The following is a 12,959-nucleotide window of genomic DNA, read 5'->3' as shown; positions in this document are numbered from 1 at the left end:
CTCAGACTGCTCTTCATGGGTATGACTAGTTACAGAATCATTTCATTCTCCTCAAGTAAGTGACTGCCTGGTGCCCATTCTCCCATTACCATCGTTCCTGAGAGGGCCAAACGTTACTATGGGTACCACCCATAAAACCAGGCGGGGCTGGGAGCTGCTCACAGAAAGAAGAGGCCCCGGTGTCCAAGAAATCACTGGATTATTCTGGAGAGGAAAATTCATTTCATCAATAATGCATTGAGAGTTTACTCTGTGCCGGGCACTGAGGAGCAACAGATGGGAAAGAATATACCTGCCACCCCCATCCTTAAGGAAGCTTGCCTTCCCTGTGGTAAGGGCGAGGAGGCACATTTGCAGACAGCTACATCATGAGTTATGTGCGACATATGCTAAAACAGAAGTAAAAGGGAAGTGGTGGGTGGGCGAAGCCCAGAGGAGAGCCTGCTTCAGGTGTAGGCTGAGGAAGACTTGATGGCATTTGAACTGGGCCTTGACAGAGGGGTGGGGTTCAGGCAGGAGTGGGCAGTTAAGGTCCTTACTATGGGGAGAAGACCATGAATAAAGATGGGATGGTGAAGCAGGCAATATTGGCAACATATTTGTGGCACCCAGTGTAAAAGGAAAATGCTAGACCCTTTGTTCACAAACCATTAAGAATTTTGAGACAGGGCAGCAGAGCATTCACCCAGGGGTGGGACCTTTCAAGGGCAGAGGTCATGGGACGGCATGGGTTGCATGTCAGTGGAACCAGTCCCAAATCTGGGGTGCATGCAAAGAACAGGGGTCCAAGGCATAGCTGTGCGAACATGAGTAGTGGAAGACAAGTGTGCGTAGGCATGCTGGAGCCATAGGCCTGAGCACGTTCCTTAGGACGGTGGGCCAGTTGCTGAGTTCAGGTGGGAACCTCTGAAATTTGGAGCCAGGAATGCTACGATCCAAAGAATGTCTTCAAAACGTGGCAGCTGCTGTGTCAAAGCAAGATTTGAGGTGGCTTGGGAGGGACTGGAGAGAGGATGAGGGCTCGGGTCCTCTGAGAAGGGATTGCTCTGCATACCAGAAACAGCAGCAGGAACGGAAGGGGAAAATGGACATGGGGGTAACTAAAATGAGAAAGGATATACAGAAATGATACCGAAATGTTGAGCCTGTGTGATAGGATTGAGAAGAAAAAGCGAAGGAGAGCTGGTAGTTAGGAAGTCAGGCATTCAGTTCATGTTCTCCACAGACTGGCCAATTTATCTGCAGTGACTTCATGACTCTGTGAGGATTTAACCAAAGCACCAAGACTTAAATGGTGGAAATAACCAAGTACATGTAATTTCTTCAGCAAAGGGCAGTGCCCGTACCCTCATTATATTTAATGAAGCTCTGAAAATGTCCACTGGTTCAGAGCACATGCTAGGATTTTGGCGAGCAAGTCTTGTTCGTGCAAATGAAGTGTCTTAGCTTGACACAGGGCTTCAAGCTCAGCCCCTGCACACCTGTCCAACCTCCTCTCTCACTGCCCCCCCATCCATACCCCATGCCCCAGGGCTGGGCCAGTTGCTTTGGCTTGGGAGTCTTCCTTTCCCACTCCATTGCCACACCCCCAACTCTGTTTATCCTTCAGAAGTGTTCTCAGGCTGCTGCACAGCCTGCCCATCCCTACCCCCACATCTAGATTGCACCTGACCATACCGTGTCTCATCTGTCCATGCATATAGACGTTGGTCTCATCAGACATTGTACCTCAGCACTAGCACCATGCCTAACACAAGGGACATGCTCGGTAGATGTTTGTGGAATAAACGAATCAATAAAGAGATCAAGTTTGGTCATTAGACTGAGATGATTATCTGAAAACCCATTCATTTCCACATTAAGAGCTGAACTCTTTTTGGTTCCAAAGAGGGCATGTGACCTACAGTTCCTCAGCAAGCAGAGCATATACCACTGCTGCTTAAACAAGCATGTGCCAAGTGGAGCTCACTTTTATCATTCTGACACCCCAGCCCCTCCGTTGTCACCAGAGACCAGGGAGGAGCAGGACCGACGCAAGTGCAAGAAGGGGGAGGGAGTGGTCCACGCTAATAATGTATTGTTAGTGGAGAATGTAGGTGATATTAGTTGATATTAAAATATCCCCTGAAAGTTGGACCATTTCTGTTAACAGCATGCGCTGGCACTTCTAAATGTCAGAGGCAAAATACTCCTTCCCCTCAGAGGCTGTCCTGCTTTCTCCCCCAGAGAGCCCCACTGGGGAGCATCTCAGGTTTCAATCATGCCTCTCAGGGCAGAGTAGAGGCTATTTATCTGCTCCTTCTATAACTGTGGGCCCCTCAGGATTTCCTTTTTCCTCCTTCTGTTGATGGCAATGTCACAGTGACCTTCCCAGGGCCAACCAAGCCTGGCACTTCTCAGGGGTTCTGCCTCCCTCCTTTTAGGTTTGGGGAGGCATCCAGAGGCTTGATTGGCTCAGAAAAGGCTCTCGGAGTGGAGCTGAAATCTAAACTTTAGAAGGGAAATAGAGGGCTGTCACAGACTCAGCATCTCTGACCCTGTGTATATACTGGATGAGAGTCTATTTCTGGTCTTCCATTTACATGTGTAGACTGTAGACCTCACTCAGTGCAAACATCTTTCTGAAACCCCTCACTCTGTGCTGAATTAAGTTGGAAACTATTTCAAAAGCTACAGAAGCTATGGCAATTTGAGGACTTTTGCTAGCCAACATTTCATATCAGAATTAATGTAGTATCAATATGGTGCCCCATCTTGGCAGACCAAATTAGCAGTTTGAAAGGTATGGTGGTACCAGTGGATCACTCATAAACGTTGGGATGGTTGGTGTCTCCCTTGGCCTTAAGCCAGCTGTCAGAATGAGCAACCCAAGGAGTTCCACTGCCTATAGAATAAAACCTAAGGATGCCTTTCATGGTATGGGTCTTGTCACATGCCACCTTCCTCTTGTAGGGTCATCCCACCACTAACCTTGAATTATAGGAACCAGCTAGCTATGCTGACAGACTTGTAGTTCCTAGACAAGACTTGTTCTCTCAACCATTCAGGCTTGGCCATACCATTACCTTTGCCTAGATTTTTCCATTTACTTTCACTCCCTCATTTACCAGAATAATTCAAAACTAAGTTCTGGCGTCTTCTCATGCAGGAGGGCTTTCTTGGCTCAGTTCCCCAAATGGCATCAGTTAAATGCAGACTTTATGTCCATGTACTCAATATCACAGCTAAATAACCTCACCTTTCCCCTAGACCACATCGTCCTCATCCCTGTCTTCTGCACTTTTGGAGATGTTATTTATATTGTCTGGGACACCTTCCCGCGTACTTCCTTCTATCCTCAGCATTGTCCCTTCAAGAGAATTCTCTGGGGATGTTTTTTTCTGCTTATCTCAAGTCTGATTATGTTTTTATGAACACTGTTCTTACAGTCCCTGAGAGCTACCATGAACTCTACTGTTCAGTGGTAATAGTGTGGTGAAACTGAATCAGAAATCTGCAGGAATTTACCACTTGGGCCTTTTCTATTAACAACAATACTGTCAACAGAAGAATAGAATCCAATAATTTCAGATCGCTATTTTTTTGGACTAATTTATCAAGATATGTATATATGTTATTGATACAAGTTGAATATTGGTTTTTCTCCTCCCTAAACTCAATGCATCCACCTCTTCTTAGCTTACTTTTTATTTTTCTCTCTCCCTTCAGGGTAACCTTGACTGTCGTGTAGCCCTAGTGATTCAGGGCAGGAAGCCCAGGGCCTTTAGCTTGTCCAAAGTGTCATGGCAGACACTCAAGTCTTGGCTGCTCAAAACCCTGGTAAAGGCTCTGTTTCCTCCTCCTGACATTTGGCCAGCCCCCCCTTAGGCATCTCTGTTCATGAAAAATATTGACCTTGCTAATTTCAAGGACTAAAATTATCTTTTTCTCTACATACTATTTCTTATTCTTTCTTCTTTCAAGTGAGAAAAGAGAAAAAAAGTCAAGGCTGCAATTTTTTCCTGATCTCTGTAAAACCTGAACCTAGTCTATGGTTATTTCTTCTTAATTAGCAAAAAGTTCAAAAGTTACTAGTTTATTCAATTAACTACACCCCTCTTTTATTTTTTTAAATTATAAGTACCCAGTTAGCATTAAGTGCTTCTCGGCTAAACCTTTTCTTTTATAATCTGTTTCCTAAAGGCATCATATTCTTTTCCTTAAACATTTTTAGAATAGTTGAACATAACCAGACTTTTTAAAAACAAGGCATCCAGTGGTTACTTATGGATAATTTAGACGCTCACAGATGGGGATGAGATAATGGTGCCTATAAGAATCACGGGGAATTTTTAAACTCTACTTGCTCACCCTCTTCTCACCCCACATCACCCCTAAGTCTAAGTAAACCGAGGAAAATATAATTTTTTTTAAAAAAAGCTATTTCGATGATTCTAATACGCCCCCTGATTGAGACATATGGTCATGATGGTCCCAGGTAGGCAGGACCCATCTGAGGATTGTTGATTTCACACAGGAGTCACAGTGAGGAGCGGGGGGGGGGGGGGGGGGGGGGCGGGTAGTTAGATGTGATGGTTCTGGGAGGCTTTTGGAAGAGTTATGTGTTGTTTTGAGTTGAACCTTGAATAAAAATAACATAGCAACAACTGACATGTGTTGAGCACGTACTATGTGGAGCACTTCATCTATGTCATCATATTTAATCCTCACCAAGGATGGTATTATCCCCTATTTGTACAGATGGGGAAAATGGAGCTCAGAGGGATCAAGTGCTTTGCCCAAAGTCACACAGCACGTAAGTAGCAGAGTTGCTATTTAGCCCTTCCGTCAGGGTGACTCCAGAGCTCTCACTGCTGTGATGTGTCTGATTTCGTAGAAGGAAAGCAGCAGAGAGAGACTCATGGTGTGGGTTATGGCAGGAAAGTTATCCTACCTGATCAGAGTCTTTGTGGGAGACAGTTATCTGGGTTTATGAGAAGTCCTTAAAGTCAATTATGGACATCACCATTAGGCTGAAAATTGTCTTTGTGTCTCCGGGAAGATGAGAAAGGCCAAGTTTTTGTCATCATGAATAGACCTGGTATATGATCATCCACCTCAATTTTTCTATCTAATTTCATAATAATAATTCATAATCATAGTACTTTCTTGGAGATCAGAGGGATTTTAGATCCCATGCTGTCCTTTTTCCTGACTTCCTCATTGGGCAGGTTTTATTCAAGGGAAGGCAGCGCCAGCCAAGTTCAGCGGATCTGCCACAGACATCTCAATGTAGTGCAGTCCGCGGCCGGAGGCAGCGGTAGTGAGACCAGTGCAGCGCTGCCGCCCCCTTCCCTCTGCGGATTCCCTCCGCTCTGGGAGTCACTTGGCTCAGGGACTCCGCTCCATTGCCTGCCGCTGTGGATTGTCCCAGGGCCCTCCCCTAGCAGGTCCGGATGCCTGTCACCCCTCCGCCCTTCAGCGGAATGAAAAGTGGGGAGGAGGGAACAATGGATGTGGAGAGGAACCTGGAGCCGAGACGTCTGACTCCCTAAGCTGTTGGAAAACTTGTCCGGGACAACTGCAGATCAAATAATGAGAACATTGTGGGCTCAACACTGAATCTGTGAACTTAGAGTTGCTCAGTTTCATAAATGCAGCTTGATTTCGGTTTCACATCACCCCCAGCTACCTAAATTGAAAAAGCTTGAGCTCAGTGATAGTAACATCGTTGGAGGTCTGGGCATGTTAGCAGAAAACCTTTCAAATCTCACCCATCTGAACGTCAGTGCATTCTACTGCAAAATATCAGCACCTTGGAACCTTTGAAAAAGTGGGAATGTCTGAAAACCCTGAACCTGTTTAACTGTGGGGTTACTAGTCTGAATGACGAGGGAGGAGCGTCTTCCCCTGGCTAGGACCGAGAGAATCAAGAAGCCCCTGGTTCAGATGCCCAGGTGAATGGTGAGCACGAAGAAGAGGCCTGTGAAGGAGAACATGCGGAAGATGAGGACGGTGAGAAGGAGGAGGAGTTTGATAACCACGAAGATGAAAAGGAAGAAGAAGATGTAAATGGCAGGGAGGGTGACGAAGGTGAAGTCAGGGGGAGGAAGAGGAGTTTGGACATGATGGAGAAGGTGATGAAGATAAGGGGATGAGGAGGAAGAAGAGGAAGAAAAATAAGAAAGTGGGAAGGTAAAAGGAAAAGAAAAATTGATAATGAAGGAGAAGATAATTAAGAGCAAAATAACCTGCAAAAAAGAACTGCGCCATATTGGCTGGACTGCTCACAGATAGAAGTTTAAATAATAATAGTAATACAGGTAATAATAGTAATAAAGGGTATTGGTAATATCAACCACAGGACCCCACCTATCCAAAGAAGGCACAAAGAATGAGGTGGCACAAAGAATAGTTCCTGTGACATTCTGCCTTCCTCCATTTGGTCTGTCTTCAAAATCCACCATCAACGTGGCGATATCACCCCAACAAAACTGCACGTCCTGTTAGGTTCTCCTGTAAGACTTGCTGAGCAGGGGTCATCGTGGTCAGTGAGTCAGCCATCAGTGGCTGCTAGTTACATCAAGACTAAAACGGCATTTTTATTTTCTGTACAACAAAGGCTTGTAAATAAAATCTTAGCATAAAAAATAGTTTCCCGCAGCAAGGAATGAGTTGGCCCAAAATATCAATGGAGCTGAGGCTGAGAAAGCCTGGTATAAGTGTTCAAGGCATGGGATAGGTTTGAATCCAGTGCCGTATTTACTGGCTGTGTGACCTTAGTCAAGTTACTTAACCTCTCTGTGGCCTATCTACAAATAAGGCTCCCGACAGCTCCTTCCTCCCAGGGCTGTTAAGAGATTTAGACAAGTCAGTGTATTTGAGGCCTGGGAGCAGTAGCTGGCACACAGCAAACTTGGGCTTAAGAGCGGCATCTGGTGCTGCACTGGAGTGGTTTCCCAAGTCGGCCTGCCGGCTTGTAAATCCCCCCATCTGCCATTTACCAGCTGTGTGACTTTGGGCACATCACTTAAACATCCTTGACTCAGATGCATCAGTACAAGGAAGATAGTAATAGTATCTACCATGAAGATAAATCATGTATGCAAAATGATTGAGACAGTGATTTGTACACCCTAAAAGCTGTATACATTCCAGTTGTGGTTATTACTGTTCTTATTCCCTTTTTAAACAAATATTTGGGCCTCCTGGGCACAAAGGGGTGAAGTCACTCGGCTTACAGCTATTAGACAGCAGAGTCAGGATGAGAACCACTCATGAAAGAAGGAAAGCTCTGTGCATTGTGAGAGTTACCAATTCTCTCTAGTCCTTGGCAGCCTGTTTAGTAGAAAGCCTGATGGGGCACCATCCTTCAGGGTAATTAGTACTTTGGAGTCAGTGTAGAGAGAGGCACTCTGACCTACAGTGTCACTTAGCAACCATGTAATTCCAGAGCTGCCTTTGAAAAACGAAGACTGCGGGTCATTCACGGAGGAAAATCACAAGATGCTGAAGTGTCTAGATCAGAGTGGTCAACAGGGGAGAAAGTGATTTTAATTTCTTTCTATTAAGTATTACTGGAAGAGTTATTTCTTTAAAAGATTTTGTGCAGTCGTTGTGCTGTTCCAATTTAATTCACCATGGTGATACTAGTGCCTTTTGAAAAAAAAATTCTTTTTTGTAGTTGTTTTGAGATGTAGAAGAAAAACCAAAATTTGAGCTTTCTCTGAGTTTATAACTTCAGGAATTATAACTACTATCAGAAAATGAGCCCAGGTAAGATTAACATACCTGTTTAAATGGCTTTCGAAAAAACTATGTATTTTAAATGGATTTGTTAATTAGATTCTCTTTGATGACTCATATGGGCAAAATATAAACTTAGGGCTCTCATTATGACATCAAGCAAGACCTGGGTTGGGAAAGCTGCAGCAGTCTACCTTTTCAGCCAGGTATAACTGTAACTGTTTGTCTCCCTGCAATCAGGAACACAGCAAGCACAAAATAAGTGAAAGTAGCAGATTATTTGGAGACCTTTCCAACCTGTGTCTGACCTTCTTGATTCATTTGCAGAGGTAATTGCCTGTGGAAATTGCTGTGCTTTTATCTGTGGTGCTATTAAAACACTGGTTGAAATGAGGTGGCACAGACTGCATGGATAATGGGGTACCGTGGCGTGGGAGCTGTTGTTTTATTCGACAGATGAGAAATGGCTGAAAATAACCTTCTGTCTCCCCTGTAAGAATTTTGCTTGTTAAGTGACATTCACCAACACAGCAGAGTTTCAGCGTGGTATAGGACTTTGAGCTATTCTTAGCAAGATACTAAGTGAGAGTTTTCAGGCTTTTCTTGTTATAAAGTAGGCAGTGTATGAGTGTTTTATATTCCCTGATTTCGGGGGCACTTTCTGTGCTCAGGGGAATAGCTGTTCCAGCTTGGGGAAGAATGAGGATACCATGCTATTAGGACATTCGGAGTGGAATAGAGTCATTCCTATCTGTGTCCCCTGCATCAGGGTACCACTGACCTATGGGATCACTCCCTCATTCTCTCCTGGCTTCTCTGTCATTTTTCTGTCTGGTGGGGTAAGTTTTGCTGCCTTTTTGGCCTCATCCTGCCTCCTCAGTATGGCCCAGTATTTCTTCCCCCTTTGACCATCCTCCTCCCTTGGAATTGAGCATTACACTTACAACTTATTAGGGAAATAGTGGGGATGCAAGGGGTATAAAACAGTGTTTCTCAAACTTGAAGATGCCTCAAAATCCTCTGGAGAGTTTGAAGACATACAAATTCCTGGGTCTCACCCCCAGAGATTTGGATCCAGTAGATTTGGAGGGGGCATGAGAATTTGTAGGTCTACAAACTAACTGCCCAAGCAACTGATGTTCCTGGTTTGAGGCCACATTGTGAAGCCCTTGTGTGATGTTATGATTTGTAATAGTAAATATATGTTTGGTTTTCCTCCATGTTTCTGGCACAGAGTTCCTAAAACTCTTGGAATTTCCTGTGCCGACAGCAATAAATATGTCTCTTGTATGAATGAGGTGACTTCTGGAAGTACCTAAGGATCTGGGCTGGTTGCCAGAAGAGCCAATCACATGATTAGAGGGTTGGAACTTTTACCTGTCCCTCCGCCCCCTTTCTCCTCCCCCACCCCCAACTTCCTGGGAAGGAAAGAGGGATGAAGATGGACTTCATTCATCAATGGCCAATGATTAAATCAGTTGTGCCTACGTTACAAAGTCTCCATAAGAACCTAAAAGGAAAGGATTTGGAGAGCTTCCAGGTTGGTGAACCAGAATGCTTCCAAGTGCCATGCCAGGCCCCAGACTCCAGGAGGACAGACACTCCTTTGTTTAGGGCCTTGCCCTGTGTGTCTCTTCATCTGACTGTTGACTCCTATCCTTTAATATGCTTTGTAAGCACCCAGGAATCTAGTGAGTAAATAGGTTTCCTGAGTTCTCTGAGCTGCTCTAGCAAAGTAACTGAACCCAAGGAGGGGTTCTTGGGAACCATTATCAGAAGTACAAGTAGCCATCTGGACTTGCAAATGGCATCTTTAACTGGGGGCAGTCTTGTGGGACTGAGCTTTTAACCTGTGGAATCTGATGCTGCCTTTGGCAGATGGTCTCAGAATGAAATTGAATTGTAGGACACCAGCCGGTGTCAGAGAAATGGTTGTGAGGTGTGGAAAAAACCCACCCTCATTGTAAACCTTGTACAGTTGAACCTGAGGGCACTCACCTCATTGGGACAGTCTCTTCAATAGTTAGCCAAGAGCACCTTCTGAGCACCTGCTGAATGCTGAGGAAGAAGTCGCTAAGTTGACCCCCATAAATTCCTGCATTCCAGGAAGTCTTCTGTTTATAGAAAAGCACAAGCCTACATATCACTGTAGGAGGTACCCACTCAAAGCCAAGAGGCAAGGGGAACTGAGTCTCAGGGTGTTGAATGGCGGGATGTTAACACTGGGTGGGTCAAGAGAGAAAACTAAGATTTATTTTGGATCTATCCCATGCCAGCACTATGGCTGGCATTCGTCATGTTAATTCATTGAATCTTCACAGAAATCCCGAGAGATGAAGATTTTGCTCTTGCTCTCATAAATGAGGAAACTGAGGCTCTTATGACTTGAATTTGTAGGGCCAGGGGCAAAATGCCCCAAGCTGAGCCACTTTGGCATGAAGATTATTTCGAGCTGACGACATCCAACACTCTGTGGGGTCAAGAGAAACTCTTGCCCTTCCCTTAACTACATAGAAGAATCTAAGTTGGGGGTCTTTCTCAGAATAAGGGTTATTAGCAGAAATAAATTTTATCTGAGTGCCCCATCTGTATGGTAGGGCAAACATTTAATTACCAAGTATCTGTTCTTCTTACTGCCCTGTGAAATGCTTTCCTTTCCTCTGAAGTCCCAGACCCCTACCCCCATCTTGTTAGTCCAAGATGACCTATGGACCTCATTTTACCTAACTGTCTTTGGAATTGCCATGTCTAGGTGGATTCCCTGTATGTATGCTATTGAATTTGATTTTTTCCTGTTAATCTGTCTCATGTCAATTTGATTCTTAGTCCAGCTAGAAAGGACCCTTGAAGGGGACAGAAATTCTTGCCTCCCCCCCCCCCGCCCCGACAGTAGCAGGGCCAATAGGGTTCTTTCTTGTCAGAGACCAAGTTATTTTCACCGCACCATGTTGCTTCCCAGCATAGAGCATGACATGCCTGAGTATCCAGTTAATGTTGGTTGAATTGAGACATCAGATGATTAAGTTAGTAAGTGAATGTTTCCAGGAAATGATGACTCCAGAAATGGTCCTTAAACATACTGCTGTTAATTATTGTTATATTTCTTGAGCATTTTATCATGTACCAGGTACTGTGTGTGATAAGCATTTTATCTACATTATCCCACTTACTAAAAAGTAAACTATAAGGTAATTATTAACTCTATACTCTATTCTATATGAAGATTTTTTTTTTAAAGATTTTATTTATTTATTTGACAGAGAGAGATCACAAGTAGACAGAGAGGCAGGCAGAGAGAGAGAGAGGGAAGCAGGCTCGCCGCTGAGCAGAGAGCCAGATATGGGACTCGATCCCAGGACCCTGAGATCATGACCTGAGCCGAAGGCAGCGGCTTAACCCACTGAGCCACCAAGGCGCCCCTCTATATGAAGATATTTAAAGAGGAGAAAGAATTGTCCTGGGGTTGGTACTGAAACCAGGTTCCCAAACTGCAAGTTTTTGTCTCCAAAGTACAGAGTTCTCCTACTCCGTGTTGATCTGCTGTAGTAACCCAGTAATCACTTTTTTGTCTTCCCCTTGTTACTACTCATTTCTTCCCCCAAAATGAGATAGATCCATAGCCATGGATTTCAAGACACAGGAAATAAGATTTTAAAAGTTGGTTGCCGGTTACTATACCAATATAAACTTTTTTTCACGTCTGCTCATTGTGATCACATTAGGATAAGCACGAGCAGTTGCAGCAGCAAAGACCAAAAATACTACATGAACAAAATGAGATGTGCTGCTGTCTTGTGGGCCGGATGACATGGAACCAGGATTTAAGTCTGGTTCCCAGGCCTTCCTCCATACCCTCTCTGCCTTCCTGTATGCATCCACTAATTCTTCAGTCCTTTCTAATCTATGAGTAGCTTCATCCAGAATCACCACGTGGTCAGTATTTCAGCTGATGTGTCAAAGTTCTCAGCGTTTATGGATTTTAGAGATTCCTCTGCAGGCCTCGGTTTTTGCAGGATGAGCTTCGTTTAAGACCTCTCTCTGGACTCCGGTATTTTCCTATTATGATAACTTTTGAGTCTGTCTGTGCAACTAAAAGATAATAGTTCCCGTTCTGGCTAGTGTTCCAGGTTGCTGTCTTAGTGAAATGCCCTCCCATGTGTGTGTCCTTAGGTTTGACTCCAGGACAATAGCTGAAAGAGACGATAACTTTGAAGATCTCTTTGTTCCAACTGAGTACTCTGGGTACTTTCACACATCGTCTCGTTTCCCCAACAACGCAGGGAAGTGAGCAGGTGATATTTCTTTTGTCAAACTGACAGAAATGGAGGGAAAAGCAGCAAAGTAATTTGCCTCTGGCCACACAGCTCTAAGTGGCTGAGCTAGAACTTGAACCCAGGAGGGTATAACTCAGAAGATCCCCATCTTCCTGTCCTTAGCAGATAATACTGGGGGTGCAGAAGTCATTGGGTTCATCTCTCCGGGTTTGCTGGGCTGTGCTTGACCTAGAAAGCAGAAGATTCAATTTCTGAACTCCTTCTCTGACTTTTCAGATTCTACTTGCATAATCTCATTAATGTTTTGGAAGTGAAAGGATGTCTCTGGACTGCTTTGAGCTCTCAGTGCCAGTGTTGTGTGTGTTAATGACTTTTACCCCAACCTACCAGTGCAGCCACATGACTTAATGAGCAGTTCATCCTAATCAAATGGCGGCTAATGGGGAATTAAGGATCATAAGACTGGAGATTTTATTGTAGGGGAAATTCATATAACAAGAGTTCTTTTTCTTTTTCTCTTCAAAAAAATGAAGAAATTAAGTCTCATTAAAACAAGGAGCAACAAGCCATAATCTTAATAGATATTGAATTTGAGGCACTATCTGTTTCAAAAACAGGGGTTAGAAAGGGCTTCTGCTTCCTTGGTTTTTCCTGTTGGCATCTACGAGGTCTGGGGGTGGCAGGACAGCCAGAGTGGGAATAGAATTGCAAAGGGGAACAGGGAGGAGAGAAGAAAGGATGGAGTGGAGAAAGATGGGGGAATAGTACAGTCTGTATCCTGGAAATGAGCTTTTTATAGAAAAACAACTCTCCTTTTGATCTGTCTAAACTACTCAAAAAAAAGAAATTGGTAAATATATAATGGACCTTGACCATGAAGAACAAATCAAAACCAACATTTATGTCCATAGAGTTTGTCAACATAGCCTGAAATAAAACATGAATTGTGAAAGAGGCTAG

General features: G+C 44.2%; 1 protein-coding gene and 1 pseudogene across 2 annotated transcripts in view; both read left to right on the top strand.

Annotated features, from left to right (window-relative positions):
* The window catches only part of KCNH1 (potassium voltage-gated channel subfamily H member 1), a 388,389-nt gene that overhangs the window by 248,631 nt on the left and 126,799 nt on the right, over positions 1-12,959 (top strand). The gene's annotated exons all lie outside the window — the stretch shown is intronic.
* Positions 5,490-6,218, top strand: LOC123928429 (annotated as a pseudogene).

Source organism: Meles meles, chromosome 17, assembly GCF_922984935.1.
Source record: "Meles meles chromosome 17, mMelMel3.1 paternal haplotype, whole genome shotgun sequence".
In the NCBI taxonomy this organism is placed as follows: domain Eukaryota; kingdom Metazoa; phylum Chordata; class Mammalia; order Carnivora; family Mustelidae; genus Meles; species Meles meles.
Note: the sequence above shows the minus strand (reverse complement) of the source record. Positions and strands in the feature narration are given on the sequence as shown.